Consider the following 19,251-nt stretch of genomic DNA (forward strand, 5'->3'; position numbering starts at 1 on the left):
AAAAAGTTCAATTTCACAGACACATCAGTTTTCCTTGTGGGCCCCCTTTTCTTCTCTGGGAGTTTTCCAGTGGCTACTGTGGCATCTGCGTGCAAAGGGGCCAGGCTTCAGGCGGGGGATCGGCTCCGCTGCGAAGGCCCAGTTTTCCTCAGGGCCCTTGTCCTGCCTCAGTGGCTGTGAGGGCTAGACTCGCGAGCCCTGACCCGAGGCTGTGGCCTCAAGGGCAGCGTGGCTTGTAGGGATTAATCCTCTTAACCCCAAACGGCTCCACTCCGGCGGGGCCACCGGAGCCCTTTAGTGTGCTGGTTGTGTGATGAGCCGCAGCTGGCGGCCCCTTCGGCTCCCACCTCTGTGCCTTGCCCCCTGTGCAGACAGTGGGCTCCTCAGGCCGGCTCTGTCTCAGCCTGAGGGCTGGGGCCTGCGTGCTGGCACCTGGCCGCTGCCAGGAGTTTGTGAAGGTGCCCAGGTGTAGGATATGAGAGGATCGGGGCATGGGGGGCTTCACAGTTAGTAACACTGTGTAGGGTAGAAAGAAAATTTTCCCACAGTCCTAGAAGCTGAAAACAAGGGGAGCATATAGAATCAAGACCACTTCCTTTGGGGCTCGTGTCTGAAGTGGGAGATGCAGATCTGATCATCACATTCCATCGAAGTGCCACACGCAGGCCAGGTAGGCGGGTTGGGAACTCCAGAACCAGGGCATCAGCCCAGCATGCAGTTCAATCGTGTCTGATGCAAGGGAGCATGGGAGTCAGTTAATATCTGTGATTTCCAGAAAAATCAGTTTGTGTCACAATCAGACTGCGGAATTAGAGTGAAGGAGGTGCCCAAGCAGCTGATGGGGGTCTTTTAAGGGAAGTGGGTTTCAGGCATGGATTTTACATTTACCAGAGGGGAGCAAAGGGAGCCCAAGAAATCCGATGTCTCTGGCCCTCAAACCCGCCTGAAAGAGCCTGTGTCCTGTTGTCTGTCCCTGAAGGCTGGTCTTCACGGTCTGACTCCTGACACCAGTCACCAGCAGGGACGGGAGCTGTTCCTCCACCAGGGAGGAAGCAGGCTCCTCTGTGCAAGGAGTGAGCTTCTCTTTTGGCTGCCCGCGGTCAGGACCCAACCATTCTGGAGGGCTCTTGGCTGTTCTGCCCTTCCCAGGCAGGGTGGGTCATGGCAATGCTTGTGCTACCTGGAGGCCGGTGCCATGAGAGTGGGCTGGGAGATGCCATGGAGAAGAGAGCGCGGATCCTGTGGGTTGTTAGAAGCTCCTGGCCTGAGACTTCGGCACAGGCAGCAGGAATGAGTTAAAGTGCCTCTGCTGCTCGATGCCAAGCTGACCTTCAAAACCTCTCCTGATGATGTATTTACATTCTTTAACAGGTCATTGCTCTTCAAATGTAGGGAGCTGCAAGGAAGGAAAGTATTAGGCCATTATCTTCCCATCCAGAAAAATCGTGCTGCTATTATCAAAAAAAGAAAGACATTTTTAGAAAACTTTAGCTACAGAAATGGGAAAACAGAAAAGCTCTAAACCTTGTTCCTCTACCCTGTCCTCATAGATAATTGTTACAGTTTCTTAGGGATTCCCTGTGGGAAAAATTAGGCACATACTTGCATGTATGAATCTAGATTCTTTTTTAAACTCAAAAAGGATTACACTTTTCTACATGTTGCTTTTTTTCTCCAAATAATAATTTAGCCTGCAGATTTTCTTTGTCAGTAAAAACAAATCTATCCCACCCTTTTTCATAGCTGCATAGTAGTCCTTTTCTGAATATATTGCATTTTTAGTCCAACTGATGGTCACTTCTGTTGATTTTGATTTTGCTCTTACCAACAGTGCTATGACGATTTTGTATATATTTGGGGGGAACCTTTGCAATAAGTTCAGAGAGTAAATCCTAGTAGTGAAACTACTCAGTCAAAGGGCATATGAATTTTTTATCTTGGTAGCCATCATCCTGCTGAAACCAGTATAGGCAAGGAGGCAGGAAAATAGGCAGTGGAAATTGGCCTCTTTTATGTTTCTTCTTGTCAATTCTTTACATCTGTATTTCAGTTTCCTATTAAGCTGAGTTTTTCTTATTGGTTTTTGTGAGTCTTGATAAATTAGTCTTTGTTGTATATGTTATGTATATGTTTGAGGTTTTTCAACTTTCTTTTTGTGGGCATAGATAAATTTCAATGATCATGTAATCAACTTTATCACTCTTTTTCCACTGTAACATTTGTGATTTGTGTCACATTTTGAAAATTATGGAGTCAAAATCCTCCCAGCCTCTGACCAGCTCCATGATCTACAACCCTACTGCACAGAGTTATTTGTGGAAAGAATTGTAAGAGGATGTGTGTGTCAGGTGCCACTGCTTGACACCTGTGATACGTATGACTTAGCGCTAGACCCCACATATTGGCCTACTAAAGTGAGTTTTCCCAAAGAGCAGTCTCTTCAGGAAGCATTTTTGCTTCATCTGTAACTCAGTTGGTCTGGAAAGAAGTGAGGTTTCTCTTATGAGTACATGATGCAGTGGGTGATGAGTGGGTGATGCAGAGAACAAATGATCCAAATCAAGGTACCGGGTGAGTGAAGACTGGAGGCAGCAGGGCATTAGGGGTCTGAGATGGGGGGCTGGAGCAAATGGGCACATTGTGGTGTCACCACTGGGGTTTGGGGTGACGGCCCTTCACTTGTCCTGGGTGTTCTCCTGACCCTTGATCTGTAAGTTTATTCGTAGAAACTTGGGGCTTGTACTCAGGGCCAAAGTTTGGAATTGGAATTTGCAAGATAAGAGATGGAATGGCTTCTCTCTTCTCATGGGTGTTAGAGACAGTGGGATTGACCTGGGGTCCAGGGCCTGGGGACAGTGCAGCTTTCTCCTTATCTGTGCGTGTGCACGTGTGTGTAGCTGGGTGTATGGTAAGTCACTAGGCTAGAAGCCAAGCGCCCTGAAGCCCCTTCCTTATCCTCTGAGTGTCCATTCTGTACTTGGTGTATCTCTCTCTGGAGAGGTGCTGGGCTTCCCTTGGCCCAGGGCCCCTTGGCGTTGTCAGTAGGACTGCTGTACGGGCACAGCTGCACTTTACTCCTCTGGTGGGAGGGTAGCTTTTGGGCCAGGCTGCGAGGTGCGGGCACTCTGGGCAGGGCCATATTCTGGGGTACAGCTTTGAAAATGAAGGGAGTTTTTTAACTTTGGCAGAGGACAGCAATGGACTTACTTTGAGGGCCGACCATTTAGGCTCGCTCTGGAGGTGCCAGGGCCATGCCAGTCAGTGTGTTATTTCTGTGCTGACATCTCTGAGACTACGTGTTTCTGAAGTATTTTCCTTGGTCCTTCTTTCCCTTTTACACAGAATAAAACTTAAGAAAACTGATTTATTAATGTGGAATACAATACGAGAATCTATCTGTGGTTGGCTCCTCACAGTGGTTGATGAGTAATTTGTTATAAACTATTATTTTAAAAATACAATTTTAGGAGGAGGCGGAGCCAAGATGGCGGCATGAGTAGGACAGTACTAATCTCCTCCCAAAAACATATATATTTTTGAAAATAAAACAAATACAACTATCCCTAAAACAGAGACCAGAAGACACATGACAACAGCCAGACTACATCCACACCTGCGAGAACCCAGCACCTGGTGAAAGGGGTAAGATGCAAGCTTCAGCCTGGCGGGACCCGAGGCCCCTCACCCCAGCTCCCGGCGGGAGGAGAGGAGTCGGAGCGGGGAGGGAGAGGGAGTCCAGGGCTGCTAAACACCCAGCCCTAACCATCCGCACCAGAGCACAGACACACAGTGCATGCGTGGGGTGCCAGAAACTAGGGAAGCGAGACAGTAAGACCTGTGAGTGGGTCCCACAGCCGGCGCTCCTGGGACAAAGAAAAGCGAGTGCTTTCTGAAAGTCTTAAAGGGACAGGGACCCCACCGCTGGACGGAAGCATCCCGGGTCACAGTCCAGCCGCTGGAAATTCCAGGGAACTCTGTGCACACTAATCCCCTGGGCAATAGCTCTGAGACCCCTCACGGAGGTAAACAGCCCCCCGTCCATTACCCCCGTCCATTACACCTCCGGGGCCCCGCCATAGCAGAGCACCAGCCTGAGGCTGGCCACGCCAACAGCAAAGGGAGCTTCCTCCATACCGGCTGGGCAAGATACAGAGACCCAGTCTACACGCAATTGCGTAACACAAGCCACTAGGGGTCGCAGTTGTCCCAGTAAAGAAAGGCCAGGAGCAGCTGGAAAAAGTCTAGGCTCTCCCAGCTGACACGCTTCAATAGCATACCACTGCACCTATCAACATGAAAAAGCAAAAAAATTTGATTCAGACAAGACTAACCCAGACAGCTTCGACATCTTCGACATCTTCCCCTGAGAAGGAACCTGGGGAGATAGATTTAACCAGCCTTCCTGGAAAAGAATTCAAAACAAAAGTCATAACCATGCTGATGGACTTGCAGAGAAATATGCAAGAACTAAGGAGGGAGAATACAGAAATAAAACAATCTCTGGAAGGACTTCAAAGCAGAATGGACGAGATGCAAGAGACCATTAATGGACTAGAAAACAGAGAACCGGAATGCAGAGAAGCTGATGCAGAGAGAGATAAAAGGATCTCCAGGAATGAAAGAATTTTAAGAGAACTGTGTGACCAATCTAAATGGAACAATATCCACATTATAGGGGTACCAGAAGAAGAAGAGAGAGAAAAAGGGATAGAAAGTGTCTTTGAAGAAATAATTGCTGAAATCTTCCCCATACTAGGGGAGGAAATGGCCTCTCAGACCACAGAGGTACACAGAACTCCCATAACAAGGGATCCAAGGAGGGCAACACCAAGACACATAATAATTAAAATGGCAAAGGTCAAAGACTAGGACAAAGTATTAAAGGCAGCCAGAGAGGAAAAAAAAGGTCACCTACAAAGGAAAACCCATCAGGCTATCATCAGACTTCTTAACAGAAACCTTACAGGCCAGAAGAGAATGGCATGATATACTTAATGCAATGAAACAGAAGGGCCTCGAACCAAGACTACTCTATCCAGCACGATTATCATTTAAATATGAAGGAGGGATTAAACAATTCCCAGACAAGCAAAAGTTGAGGGAATTTGCCTCCCACAAACCACCTCTACAGGGCATCTTACAGGGACTGCTCTAGATGGGAGCACTCCTAAAAAGAGCACAGAACAAAACACCCAACATATGAAGAAGGGAGGAGGAAGAAGAAGAAGGGAGAGAAATAAAGAATCATCAGACCGTGTTTATAACAGCTTAATAAGCGAGTTAAGATAGACAGTAAGATAGTAAAGAAGCTAACCTTGAACCTTTGGTAACCACAAACTTAAAGCCTGCAATGGCAATAAGTACATACCTTTCAATAATCACCCTAAATGTAAATGGACTGAATGCATCAATCAAAAGACACAGAGTAATAGGATGGATAAAAAAGCAAGTCCCATCCGTATGCTGCTTACAAGAGACTCACCTCAAACCCAAAGACATGCACAGACTTAAAGTCAAGGGATGGAAAAAGAAATTTCATGCAAACAACACACAGAATACAGCAGGTGTTGCAATACTAGTATCAGACAAAATAGACTTCAACATAAAGAAGGTAACAAAAGGTAAAGAAGGACATTGCATATTGATAAAGGGCTCAGTCCAACAAGAGGATATAACCATTATAAATATATATGCATCCAATACAGGAGCACCAGCATATGTGAAACAAATACTAAAAGAATTAAAGGAGGAAACAGAATGCAGTGCATTCTGGGAGACTTCAACACACCACTCACTCCAAAGGACAGATCCACCAGAAAGAAAATAAGTAAGAACACAGAGGCACTGAACAATGCACTAGAACAGATGGACCTAATAGACATCTACAGAACTCTACATCGAAAAGCAACAGGATACAGATTCTTCTCAAGTGCACATGGAACATTCTCCAGAATAGACCACATACTAGGCCACAAAAAGAGCCTCAGTAAATTCCAGAAGATTGAAATTCTACCAACCAACTTTTCGGACCACAAAGGCATAAAACTAGAAATAAATTGTACAAAGAAAGCAAAAAGGCTCACAAACACATGGACGCTTAACAACATGCTCCTAAATAATCAATGGATCAGCAACCGAATTAAAATAGAGTTCAAGCAATACATGGAAACAAATGACAACAACAGCACAAAGCCCCAACTACTGTGGGATACAGCAAAAGCAGTCTTAAGGGGAAAGTATATAGCAATCCAGGCATATTTAAAGAAGGAAGAACAATCCCAAATGAATGGCCTAATGTCACAATTATCGAAATTGGAAAGAGAAGAACAAATGAGGGCTAAGGTCAGCAGAAGGAGGGACATAATAAAGATCAGAGAAGAAATAAATAAAATTGAGAAGAATGAAACAATAGCAAAAATCAATGAAACCAAGAGCTGGTTCTTTGAGAAAATAAACAAAATAGATAAGCCTCTAGCCAGACTTATTAAGAGGAAAAGAGAGTCAACACATATCAACAGAATCAGAAATGAGAAAGGAAAAATCATGACGGACCCCACAGAAATACAAAGAATTATTAGAGAGTACTATTAAAACCTATATGCTAACACGTTGGGAAACCTAGGAGAAATGGCCAACTTCCTATAAAAATACAACCTTCCAAGACTGACCCAGAAAGAAACAGAAAATCTAAACAGACCGACTACCAGGAACGAAATTGAAGCGGTAATCAAGAAACTACCCAAGAACAAAAGCCCTGACCAGATGGATTTACCTCAGAATTTTATCAGACATGCAGAGAAGGCATAATACCCATTCTCCTTAAAGTTTTCCAAAAAACAGAAGAGGAGGGAATACTCCCAAACTCATTCTATGAAGCCAACATCAGCCTAATACCAAAACCAGGCAGAGACCCCACCAAAAAAGAAAACTACAGACCAGTATCCCTGATGAACATAGATGCAAAAATACTGAACAAAATATTAGCAAACCGAATTCAAAAATGCATCGAAAGGATCATACACCATGACCAAGTGGGATTCATCCCAGGGATGCAAGGATGGTACAACATTTGAAAATCCATTAACATCATCCACCATATCAACAAAAGGAAACAAAAACCACATGATCATCTCCATAGATGCTGAAAAGGCATTAGACAAAATTCAACATCCATTCATGACAAAAACTCTCAACAAAATGGGTATAGAGGGCAAGTACCTCAACATAATAAAGGCCATCTATGATAAACCCAAAGCCAACATCATACTGAGCAGCGAGAGGCTGAAAGCTTTTCCTCTGAGATTGGGAACAAGACAGGGATGCCCACTCTCCCCACTGTTATTTAACATAGTACTGGAGGTCCTAGCCACGGCACTCAGACAAAACAAACAAATACAAGGAATCCAGATTGGTAAAGGAGAAGTTAAACTGTCACTATTTGCAGATGACATGGTATTGTACATAAAAAACCCTAAAGACTCCCCCCTGAAACTACTAAAGCTAATACCGGAATTCAGCAAAGTTGCAGGATACAAAATTAACACACAGAAATCTGTGGCTTTCCTATACACTACCAATAAACTAATAGAAAGAGAAATCAGAAAGACAATTCCAATCACAATTGCATCAAAAAGAATAAAATACCTAGGAATAAACCTAACCAAGGAAGTGAAAGACCTATACCCTGAAAACTGTAAGACACTCCTCAGAGAAATTAAAGAGGTCACTAACACATGGAAACTCATCCCATGCTCCTGGCTAGGAAGAATTAGTATTGTCAAAATGGCCATCCTGCCCAAAGCAATATACAGATTCGATGCAATCCCTATGAAATTACCGACAGCATTCTTCAATGAACTGGAACAGATAGTTCAAAAATTCGTATGGAACCGTCAAAGACCCCGAATAGCCAATGCAATCCTGAGAAGGAAGAATAAAGTGGGGGGGATCTCACTCCCCAACTTCAAGCTCTACTACAAAGCCACAGTAATCAAGACAATTTGGTATTGGCACGAGAACAGAGCCACAGACCAATGGAACTATTTAGAGACTCCAAACATTAACCCAAACATATATGGTCAACTAATATTCAATAAAGGGGCCAAGGACACACAATGGGGAAATGACAGTCTCTTCAATAGATGGCGCTGGCAAAACTGGACAGCTACATGTAAGAGAATGAAACTGGATCACTGTCTAACCCCATACACAAAAGTAAATTCAAAATGGATCAAAGACTTTAATGTAAGTCACGAAACCATAAAACTCTTAGAAAAAAACATAGGCAAAAATATCTTAGACAGAAACATGAGTGACCTCTTCTTGAACATATCTCCCCGGGCAAGGGAAACAAATGCAAAAATGAACAATTGGGACTATATCAAGCTGAAAAGCTTCTGTACAGCAAAGGACACCATCAGTAGAACAAAAAGGTACCCTACAGTATGGGAGAATATATTCATAAATGACAGATCCAATGAAGGGTTGACATCCAAAATATATAAAGAGCTCACACACCTCAACAAACAAAAAGCAAATAATCCAATTACAAAATGGGCAGAGGAGCTGAATAGACAGTTCTCTAAAGAAGAAATTCCGATGGCCAACAGACACATGAAAAGATTCTCCACATCGCTTGTCATCAGAGAAATGCAAATAAAAACCACAATGAGATATCACCTCACACCAGTAAGGATGGCTACCATCCAAAAGACAAACAACAACAAATGTTGGCGAGGTTGTGGAGAAAGGGGAACCCTCGTACACTGCTGGTGGGAATGTAAATTAGTTCAACCATTGTGGAAAGCAGTATGGAGGTTCCTCAAAATGCTCAAAATAGACTTACCATTTGACCGAGGAATTCCACTTATAGGAATTTACCCCAAGAATGCAGTAGCCCAGTTTGAAAAAGACAGATGCACCCCTATGTTTATCACAGCACTATTTACAATAGCCAAGATATGGATGCAACCTAAATGTCCATCTGTAGATGAATGGATAAAGAAGATGTGGTACATATACACAATGAAATATTACTCAGCTACAAGAAATAAACAGGTCCTACCATTTGCAACAACATGGATGGAGCTAGAGGGTATTATGCTCAGTGAAATAAGCCAGGTGGAGAAAGACATGTACCAAATAATTTCACTCATATGTGGAGTATAAGAACAAAAGAAAACTGAAGGAACCAAATAGCAGCAGAAGCACAGAACCCAAGAATGGACTAACAGTTACCAAAGGGAAAGGGACTGGGGTGGACGGTTGGGAAGGGAGGGATACGGGTTTAGAAAGAGAAAGGGGGCATTACGATTAACATGTATAGTGTGGGGGAGGCACGGGGAGGGCTGTGCAACACAGAGAAGACAAGTAGTGATTTTACAGCATCTTAACTACGCAGATGGACAGTGACTGTGAAGGAGTATGTGGGGGGTACTTGGTGAAGGGGTTAACCAATAAACAATGTCCTTCATGTAATTGTAGATTAATGATACCAAAATAAAATTAATAAATTTATATATATATAATTTTAATTACTCCAGTAGTACATTCATAAATATATCCATACTTGAATAGGAAAATCACATAAATAAGGCTGCAGGCCCCTTTGACCTGCCCAGTCTTGGCTCCTTCCCCACTTTCCTAACGGTTGCTGTGGTGCCCAGTTTGGAGTATATCCTTCTAGACCTTCATTCTGTGCACCTGCACACACACACTGACCCAGGAAGATCTGTAGTATTTGTCTGTTTATGTGCGAAGCATTGTGTGTCTATGTGCTGAAAACATGAGAGGTAATATACCATATATCTTTCTACAGCTTGTGTTTTTCATTTAGAAAAATAGCTTGGCGATCCAGCCATGTTGGTACCCAGAGTCCACTTCATTTTAAAAACCGCCTCATGGTTGTGGTAGAATAATGTACTTCTTTCCCTAAGATGTCCATGAAACAGCAGACCGGGACCGCCTCCATTTTGTGTCCTCCATCTTGAATAACTATGTCCCCTACATGACCCCTAGCCGACCAGGCCGCCTCCATTTTGTTCTGTGTTCTCCATCTTTAGTAAGAAGTTTCCCGCTCAAGCCATGCCCATTCCCGCTGAAACCATGCCCAGCAACCTGTGCAACAAGACCCCGACCCTCCTCAGCCAATCAGCTAAGGCCACAACCATCACCCCACCAATTGCCCAGACCCGTATAACATCTTTGTATTTTTGAAACTCGCTTGCTCTCTCTGGCATCTCGCCGCTGCGTCGGTGCAGATAGGAGATTGAGCTCCAGCTAGATTGAATAAAGGCTCTTTGCTTTTGCATCTGACTCAGCTCCCTGGTAGTCTTTGGGGATCACGAATTCTGGGCATAACAGTCCATACCGTACTCCTTGGAGCTTGGGAATATGTTACCTTACATGGCAGAGGGACTTTGCAGATGTGATTCAAGATGCAGAGCTTGCAATGGGAGATTATTTGGCATTCTCCTGCGGGCCCAGCCATCACTTGTCCTTAACAGTGGAAGAAGAAGGTGGAAGGACAGGTAAGAGAGAGGTGATGTGAGAGGGACGGGCAGGTGCCAGGTTTGAAGATGGAGGAGGGGCCATGAGCTGAGAAGGCAGTGATCTCTGGAAACGGGGGATGGCTCAGTTGGTAGCCAGCAAGAAAAGCAACCTCTGTTTTACAACTGCAGGGAACTGAAGTCTGTCAGCGGCCTGAATGAGCAGGCAATAGGTTCTCTCCTAGAGCTGCCTGGCGGGAACAGCCCAGAGACACCTTGAGTGTAGCCTGTGAGATCGCTCGTCCTGCTAAGGATTCCTTGAACACACTTGCTTGGGCCCAGGGGAAATTATTATTCTAGGCAGTGTTTCCTGGAAGTATCTTGGGTGATCTGGAGTAAGAAATACATTTATGTAGTGACCCACCCACATATAAAACTTAGAGGAAAATTTCAAGAAATTATACTTGTCCTTACTACATCTGTTGCATTCTGATACTTTGTAAGCTGCTCGATTTTATTCAGATTCAAAGCTGGTTGCTAGCCACCAACTTTATTTCACAGTTCACAAGTGAATCTCAGCCTGTAGTTTAAAAAACACTGATCTAGAAGCTGCCTGGGTAGGTTATCATACAGTAAGGCTGAGCGAACATGTGCTCTGACCACTCTTTAGACCATCAGAGATCTCCAAGAATGACAAATTCATTTTTGACAGCGTACTCTACAATTCTGCAATCACAGGACTTAGAAACAAGCTAATTTCTCATATATGTTTTATATTATGATTTAGTATTTCTAAAATTTTTGTTCTAAAGCTGTCTGTTGAAATAATTACAGATTCACAGGAAGTTGCAAAGATAGTACAAAGAGGTCTGTCCCCTCCTCTAGTTTTTCCCAAGGGTTACATCTTACATAATCAAAACCAGGAAACTGACATTGGTACATTGTATATGTAGAGTTGTGTTATTTACTCCATTGTGTAGATTCATATAAACACCACTTCCATGGAGGTACAGAACATTCTATTTTGGTAAAGATCTCCCTCTCTATAGTCGTACCCATCTTCCCTTTTCTCAACCATCCCTAACCTTGGGCAGCTAATCTGTTTTCCATCTCTGTAATTTTGTCATTTTCAGAATGTTATGTAATGGAATCTCATAAGATGTGACCTTTTGAGACGGGCTTTTTTCACCCAGCATAATGCCCTGGAGGTGCTTCCAAGTTACTGTGTGTATCAGTAGTTCCTTTTTTTTTTGATGGATAGTGTTCCATGCCATGTATGATGGATTAACCATTCATCTATTAAGGGAGGTGTTTGGTTTCCAGTTTTTGGCTGTTATGAATAAAGCTGTCCTGAACAATCATGTTTAAGTAGTGTGTGGATATAAATTGTTATTTCTCTGGGATTGCTTATCATATGATAAGTAAATTTTTAGTTTGATTAGAAATTGCCAAAGCACTTTTTGAAGTGGCTGTACCACTTCACATTCCCACCTGTAATGTATGAGAAACACAATTTCTCTACATTCTTGTTAGCATTTGGCAAAGTCACTGTTTATGTTACTGTTCAAATAGGCGTAGTGGTAGCTCGTGTGGTCTTCATTTGCATTTTCCTCATGGCTAATGATGCCAAACATCTTTTTGTGTGCTTGTTCGCCATCTGTATATCCTTTCTGGTGAAATGTCTCTTCATGTCTATTTTTTATTTTGAGAGTTGCGTATTAGTCTGGTGGATGGTGGCTAGGGAGGCATGGTATTGTTTGGTGCTTTTTGGTTCTGAATGTATAAGAATGGAGGCTTCTGATCTTAGGACAGTCAGACATGGATGAAATGGCCATGCTTGTTTATATTTCCACCAGCACTTCTTTGAGTGCCTGTTTCCCCATATCTTGGTAAATATTAAATTTATTGAACCTTTTCTGGTCAGTTTGAGCAAAAATAGATCTGCCTTTGAGACTAAGCATCTTTTCATAGGTTTTCAGCATTTGTATTTACTCTTTCAAGAATTACCTGTTTGTAGCCTTTGCCACCTTTTAAAATAATCTTTAGTCACGCCAATAATTCTGTTATTCATTTTTTTTAAAGAAAATTTACAGGTAAGGCTAATGTCCATTGAGTACCATCCTATTCCTTAACATACTGCCCCCAAACTTAGTAGGGGGTGGGTGTGCCGGCCTAGCTGTGGCGTGGTCGGTCTGGGTGGCCTGGACTAGAATGACTGCTCTCTTCCATAAGGTTTTTCTGGGAATGTTCTCATTGTGAAGCCCAGCAAAGGAAACAAACATGTAAGCCATTTTTGAAGTCTCTGCTTTGTGTCCAGTTTGCTACTGTCCCATTAGCTAAAGCAAGTCATGTGGTTAAGGCCACCATCAGTGTGCGAGGGCACTGTTAAAAGGCATAGGTATAAGGAGGCATGAAACTGGGGCCATTATAGAACCAGTCTACCATGGCCCCCCTTTGGCTGCAATTAGTCACATGCCTCCCACATGCAAAATACGCTTTCCCCCATTCCAGGATCCCCAAAGACTTTCCAGTCATGTCCTTATACTTGGAGTCTAAGATCTCATGCTTTACAGTCAGATCTGTACGTGGTTCCCTGGATGCAGCTTCTCTTGTTCTGGGCCCTGTGAATTAAAGACAGGTCACAGCTGCCTCCCCCCCCCGCCGCTCACCTTTCCTTGTGGTGAGACAAGGACAGGACCACAGCAATAGATGCTCTCACTCAAAAGGGGAAGAATGGGAGGAATATTGCATCACTGTCTGTAGCAATCCCAGAATCAGGTGGGAAAAATGTTGCCAGGTTCCCCTATTTTTGCTGGGACTTAGCTTCTAGGTACTTGCTGCTTCAGAGGTGGTGAATGTGCCTTGATCCATCATTTTCCAAAGCTCTTGGCACCACCGTCTGAGATGTCCTCCCTTTTCCACTTCCTGCCTTGGTCACTCCTGAAGAGAAAACACGCTCTATGAACAATTTCTCATCCTTTTTCCTATCCATAGGTCATTGTACATTCTGAATAATTTGAACCCAGCCCAGAGGCACTTACGACAATACAACCTTCTCAAAAGCTTTGTGGGTTTTCTGTGCATCTTGATTCCATTTTCCCAAAACCATCCCCATAATTGTTTTAAGAACTTTGTCTTATCTAGGCTTAGTAACCGCTATTCTGGGCATGTCAGACAGTGTTCTTAAGATTCCTAGGTTTGCCTGTGTTCAGCTGAGAGAGTCTGTGGGGCAGCTTCTTAAGTGTTTATTCAAGCTTTTGCTTGTGTCAGGTTTCGTACTGCCCCCTTGGCCAAAGCAGGTCACATAGCAAACCCAGAGGCAGTATGGGCAGGTGTTTCAAAATGTCATGGATTCAGGGAGGTACGAAAAAATGAGGCATTGATGTGTTCCATCTACCACAAAAGGTAATTTTGAAAAGTTTGGTGTGATGTGTGTGTGTGAACATGTTGTATGATATGATTCTGCATCTTATTGTTTTCATTCAGTAATATCTTTTGGTGTGTGATCTATTCCTTTTTATTGCTATAAGAATTTCACTGTGACTGTACAGTGCATTTTACTGAGCCATTTCTGTGAGGAATAAACATTTGTGTTATTTCCAATTTTTTCACTATTGCTGTATTTCAGATAGTCTAGGATGTACCTTTTTTTCTCACTTTAACATCTGTAATTCATGATGTCTTACAGTTATTTCACAGGGTTGTTCTTTTGTTGGTACACAAACAGTGATGCACTTTGCAATCAGTGTTTGATTAGATTTCATGAAACACGATATCAGCATTGATGAATATCCTTCACGGACTGATCTCCAAATTCGTTGTAACGATTTATGTTCTTATCCTTGCTGTCTTTCCTTGCCAACATTGGTGCGTGGTTAGATGTTTTCTTGTTTAGGCAACCTGAAAGAAATGAGGCAGTATCTCGCTGCAGTGCTAAGTGCGTATCCCTGATTAAACATGACCTCATATGTACTGGTCATTTATGTTTCCTTTCTGTGAATTGCCTGTTTAAATCTGTTGCCTGTTTTTTAATAGGATTTTGTATTTTTCTTATTGACTTATAGGAATTCTTTATACGTGGTAGACTCTAATATTTCATTAATGCATTGCAAATATCTTCTTCCAGTTTGAAGTTTATCTTTTCACTTTAAGTATAGAGTTCTTTTTTATAGATAATTTAAATGTTAATGGAGTTGAATTTTTAAAATCAGTCTTTTTTATGTGTAGGCTTTTGTGTCTTAAAAATTCCTTCACTCCTACTACTGTAACTACTAATAGTGGTGGGCACTATTTCTTGAGCAGTTACTGTGTGTCAGGCACTGTTCTACGTGCTTTACACGTAGTCACTTGTTACCTCAACAACCTTATCGAATAGTAATTACTAACTCCACTCTACACCAAGGAATTAGGGGGTCAAGTAGGTGTGGTAGGTTGAATAATGCCCCCTCCCTCCCACAAAGATAATCACATTCTAAACCCTGTAAACTGAATATTACCTTATATGACAAAGGACGAATATTACTTTATGTGGCTAACAATGTAATCAAGTTAAGGATCAAGGATCTCGAGGTGGGGAGAGTGCCCCGCATTGTCCGGGTGTGCCCAGGGGTGATCAGAGGTATCCTTATGAGAGGGAGGTTTTACTGCACAGAAGAAAAGGCAAAGGGACCAAAGTGGCAGTGAGGCGGCCACAAGCCAAGGAACACCAGGAGCCACTAGAAGCTGGAAGAAGCAAGGGGCAGATGACATATTTTCATGTTGTTGTCCATGGGTTTTGTCTTTAATGAATTATCTCTCTTTTTCTCCTTTTAGGAGGATTAGCTCTATCTCTTTTTTCTGTTGGGTAATTTTGTTCCTACGAGATCTTTATATGTGTATGACACATGTACTTTCCAATAGGCAACATCACTTTTCACACGGTTCATGTTGTCTTCCCATTCAGACTTCTACAGTTTTAATCAAATTGATCATTTTTAATTTATATATTTAGCTGTGATTTGCTTAAGAAGACTTTCTCTAACTTCACATTTTCTTCTAAGGTTTTGAGTCTCTTGAATGTTTAGGTTTTTCATCTATCTGGAATTTGTTTTTGAGAAAACTGGGTGGGGACATAATTTAATTTTTTCCCCCACTGTGGAGAATCAGTTACCTCAATACCATTATTAAAAGGTCCAATTTCCTCCCTCGGACCTGAAATGTCTCTCGCATGCGTGGATCCCTTTCTGGCCTCCCTGACAGTCCGCTGCTCAGCTGACCTCTCTTTAATACAAACAGTGTTCATTCTAGTTTTACACGGTTTGATGTTCAGCAGGGCAAGCTCCCCCTCTTTTTCAAACTGGTTTTTACTACTGTTGTACGTTTACATTTTTAAGAATTAAAAAGCATTTGTTAGAGAAGTTTTAGAGCAGTTTAAGGTTCTTAGCAAAATTGAGGGGATGGTACAGAGTTTCCCGCATGCCCCCGGCCCCCGCACATGCACAGCCTCCCCGATGATCAACAGACCCAGCAGTGGTGCATTTGTTAGATTCAGTGAACTTCCCCTGCCACATCAGAACCACCCAAGACCACGGTTTACATTAGGGTTCACTCCTGGTGTTTTCCATTCTTTGGGTTTGGACAAATGTGTAATGACACGTGTCCACTATTGCCCTAAAAATCCTCTGTGATCCATCTATTCATCCCACCCTCCCCCCAAAATCCTGGCAACCACAGACTTTTTTACTGTCTCCATGATTCTGCCTTTTCCAAAATGTCATATAGTTGGACTCATACAGTGTGTAACCTTGTCAGATTGGTTTCTTTCACTTAGTAAAGCATTTAGGTTTCGTACACTTCTTTTCGTGTTTTGATAACATTTTTTTTTAGTGCTAAATAATGTTCTATCATTTGGTTGTATTGCAGTTTATTAATTCACCTGCAGAAGGACACCTTGATTTCTTCCAAGTTTTGGCAGTTATGAATAAAGCTGCTATAAAAACTGTGGGCAGGTTTTTATGTGGACATAACTTTTCAACACCTGAGGGTAAATATGAAGCACAGTTGCTGGATCATATGGTAAGACTATGTTTAATTTTGTAAGAAACTGCTCACCTTTTTCCAAAGTGATTTTTGTATTTATGTTTTCATATGCATTTTGGAGTCACCTTCTACAATTCCTTGAAAAATCTGGTTGATATTAAAATTGCATTTGCATTGACTTTATAGTTTATTTGAGAGAGAATTGATCACTTTGCTGTAATCTTCCCTTCTCAAAAATGAGTTCTCTCTCCAGTTAGATCACTTTTTATTATCTTCTAGTTAAGTCTTATAGTTGTACTATTTCTTGCACATTTCTTATCAGTTATATTCCAAGTACATAATGTACTGATACCTTTCTTTTCCTACTATGTATTATAATTTGTTAGTGCTAGCACATAGGAGCTATTGATTTTTTTGTCACAAAAGTCTGACTTGTAGTCTTAGTTTTTTCTTTATTTCTGGATTTGAGTTGTAGTAAGGAATGTTTTCCACACTTTATATTCATGCATTTTTTTTCCTAATACTTCTGTGGTTTCACTTTTTATTTTTCGACCTTTGGTCAGTTTGGCATTTATTCTGGGCTTTGGTATAAGGAACCAATCCAGTTTTGCCTTCTTTTCTATGACTGTATAGTGTGCCATCACCATTCTTTCCTTTCCTCACCAATTTGAGCTACTGCCTTAATTTTGACTACATTTTCATATTTTCATATTTCTGGCTCTTCTGTCCCACTGGCCTGTCCGGCTAGGCAGGCATAGTACCATGCTGTTTTATCAGAGGGGCTTTACAGTGTGTATCTGGTAGGGCTGGTGTGTACATGTGTGAGTGATTTATTCATTTTAGTGCTAGTAGGTCCTTTCATTTTGCAGACATGTATCTTCAGTTGTGGCAGATGTTTAATGTTTATTTTTCATGAGTTTTCTTACATAGTTTCTATTATCTTTCTATTCCTTGGTGCCCTGTTTTGAAAGTGTTTCTGGCCTCTGGTTCATTGTTTAGGTGTGTCTATTCTGCAACTCAGCCCTTTTATTGAGTCTTTTTACTATCAACAGTTCAATTTTTATTTAGATGGGTGTGTTTCCATAACCTTCTTCTTAATTTGCTATCCTCCTATTTTTCGAAGTATGTAAAATACTCTTAGGATAAAAATTCCTGTCCAAATTGTTCTACTAACTATTCTCTTTGAGTTAAGTTTCCTATTTGCTAAGTTTGTCTCTCCCCCATGGTCGTGCTGTTGGGTGGCCCGTCACTGTGCACTTACCTTTAGTTGTATGTCCGGTACTGTCTGTCTGCTGTCTGCACAGGGCTTTTGTCGGAATGTGTGGGAACCTCCACTGCTGCTTGTATCAGGAAGGGTATCGTGGGGGGCTGTGCTGATGGGCAGGGGGGAGCCTGGTTCTCTTTCCACTAGTGTCCTTTGGGATACCATCTTGTCTTTATTACCCAAGCATCACATGCACTGCTCCTCCCTGGAGGCAGACTCCTTCTTGCTGACTCTTGGCTCACTGGGGATGGAGGTGGGAAGGTGCAGGGTTACATCTGTGTTCCTGTTACAGCGTCCCTGCTAGTCAGTCCCAGTGACCCAAGCCTTGTCTGGTTTGGTTTTCTACCATGAGCAGGAAGCATCTTCCATTTTGCCACTATCTTCTTTTTTGGGGGCACCTGCATTGTTTTATATCTGGGCCAATGGCATCCCTCTTCATTCTCTCAGTTTTCCTTCTCTCCTTTTCTCTCTCTCTCCCCGTCTAACTCCCTCTCTCAATCTCTCCCTTTTTTGTCTTTCAGCGATTTCTCACATTTTGTGGTCAACTAGAGTTTCCTTTCCTGTTTTGAACACAAGTGTATATTGGTCATTAAAAGATTTTGCAAGTGTTCTTGTAGATTTGTTGCAGGAGGAGAAGGCTGTAGCCTTGATTTATTTTATCATCTTGAAACTGAAACTTCGTTATTTTTTCTTTTCTATCCTTTTTCAAATTTTGAAACAAATTTTTGTTTGTTAAAAGAAAGTGTAGAAAATTATATCCACATCCAGAGCCATATTTGTATTAAAGAATAGATTATTACAATTTATGGTATATACTTGGTTAGTTGCCCTTTAAATAATAAGTATAGCAATGAGTTAATTTTTAAAAATAGGATATATAGTAAAGTGCAGAGGATGGAATTCTTTCAAAATCCTTAAATTATTTACAGTCTGCATCTAACTTAAAAACTGTGTTCATTGTATAGAAGAGAATAGAGAAGTGTATAGCAAACACTGATGTACCCTGTTATATACTACTCTGGCCTGTCAAATGTCCATATCTCACCACATTTCCTTTAGATTAAAAAATAATAGGTAGGATGTTATAGATGCAGTTGAAGTCTTTTACATTGACTCCCTTTATCCTGTGCTCTTCACTACCGCTCCTAAGGAAACCACTGATGGGGTTATTTTGGTTATCTTCATCATGTTTTTGTGCAATCATTACATATGAAAGTATCAACAGGCAATGTATTATATTTTCTATGTTTTAAAAACTGTATATTAATGACATCATTGTGCATGTCTATATGTAATTTACATTTCAACTCAACTTTGTTTTATTTATTTATTTACTTATTTAATTATTTATTAATTAAGGTATCATTGGTATACAATCTTATGCTCAGTTTTCACATGAGCAACATTGTGATGTTATTTTTCAGGAAGATTGGTTATTTCAGTCTCACCGAGCCCTCTTTCTGGTGTTTCAGGAATTTTGGA

Source organism: Manis pentadactyla, chromosome 13 (genome assembly GCF_030020395.1).
Source record: "Manis pentadactyla isolate mManPen7 chromosome 13, mManPen7.hap1, whole genome shotgun sequence".
NCBI classification, from domain to species: Eukaryota; Metazoa; Chordata; class Mammalia; order Pholidota; family Manidae; genus Manis; species Manis pentadactyla.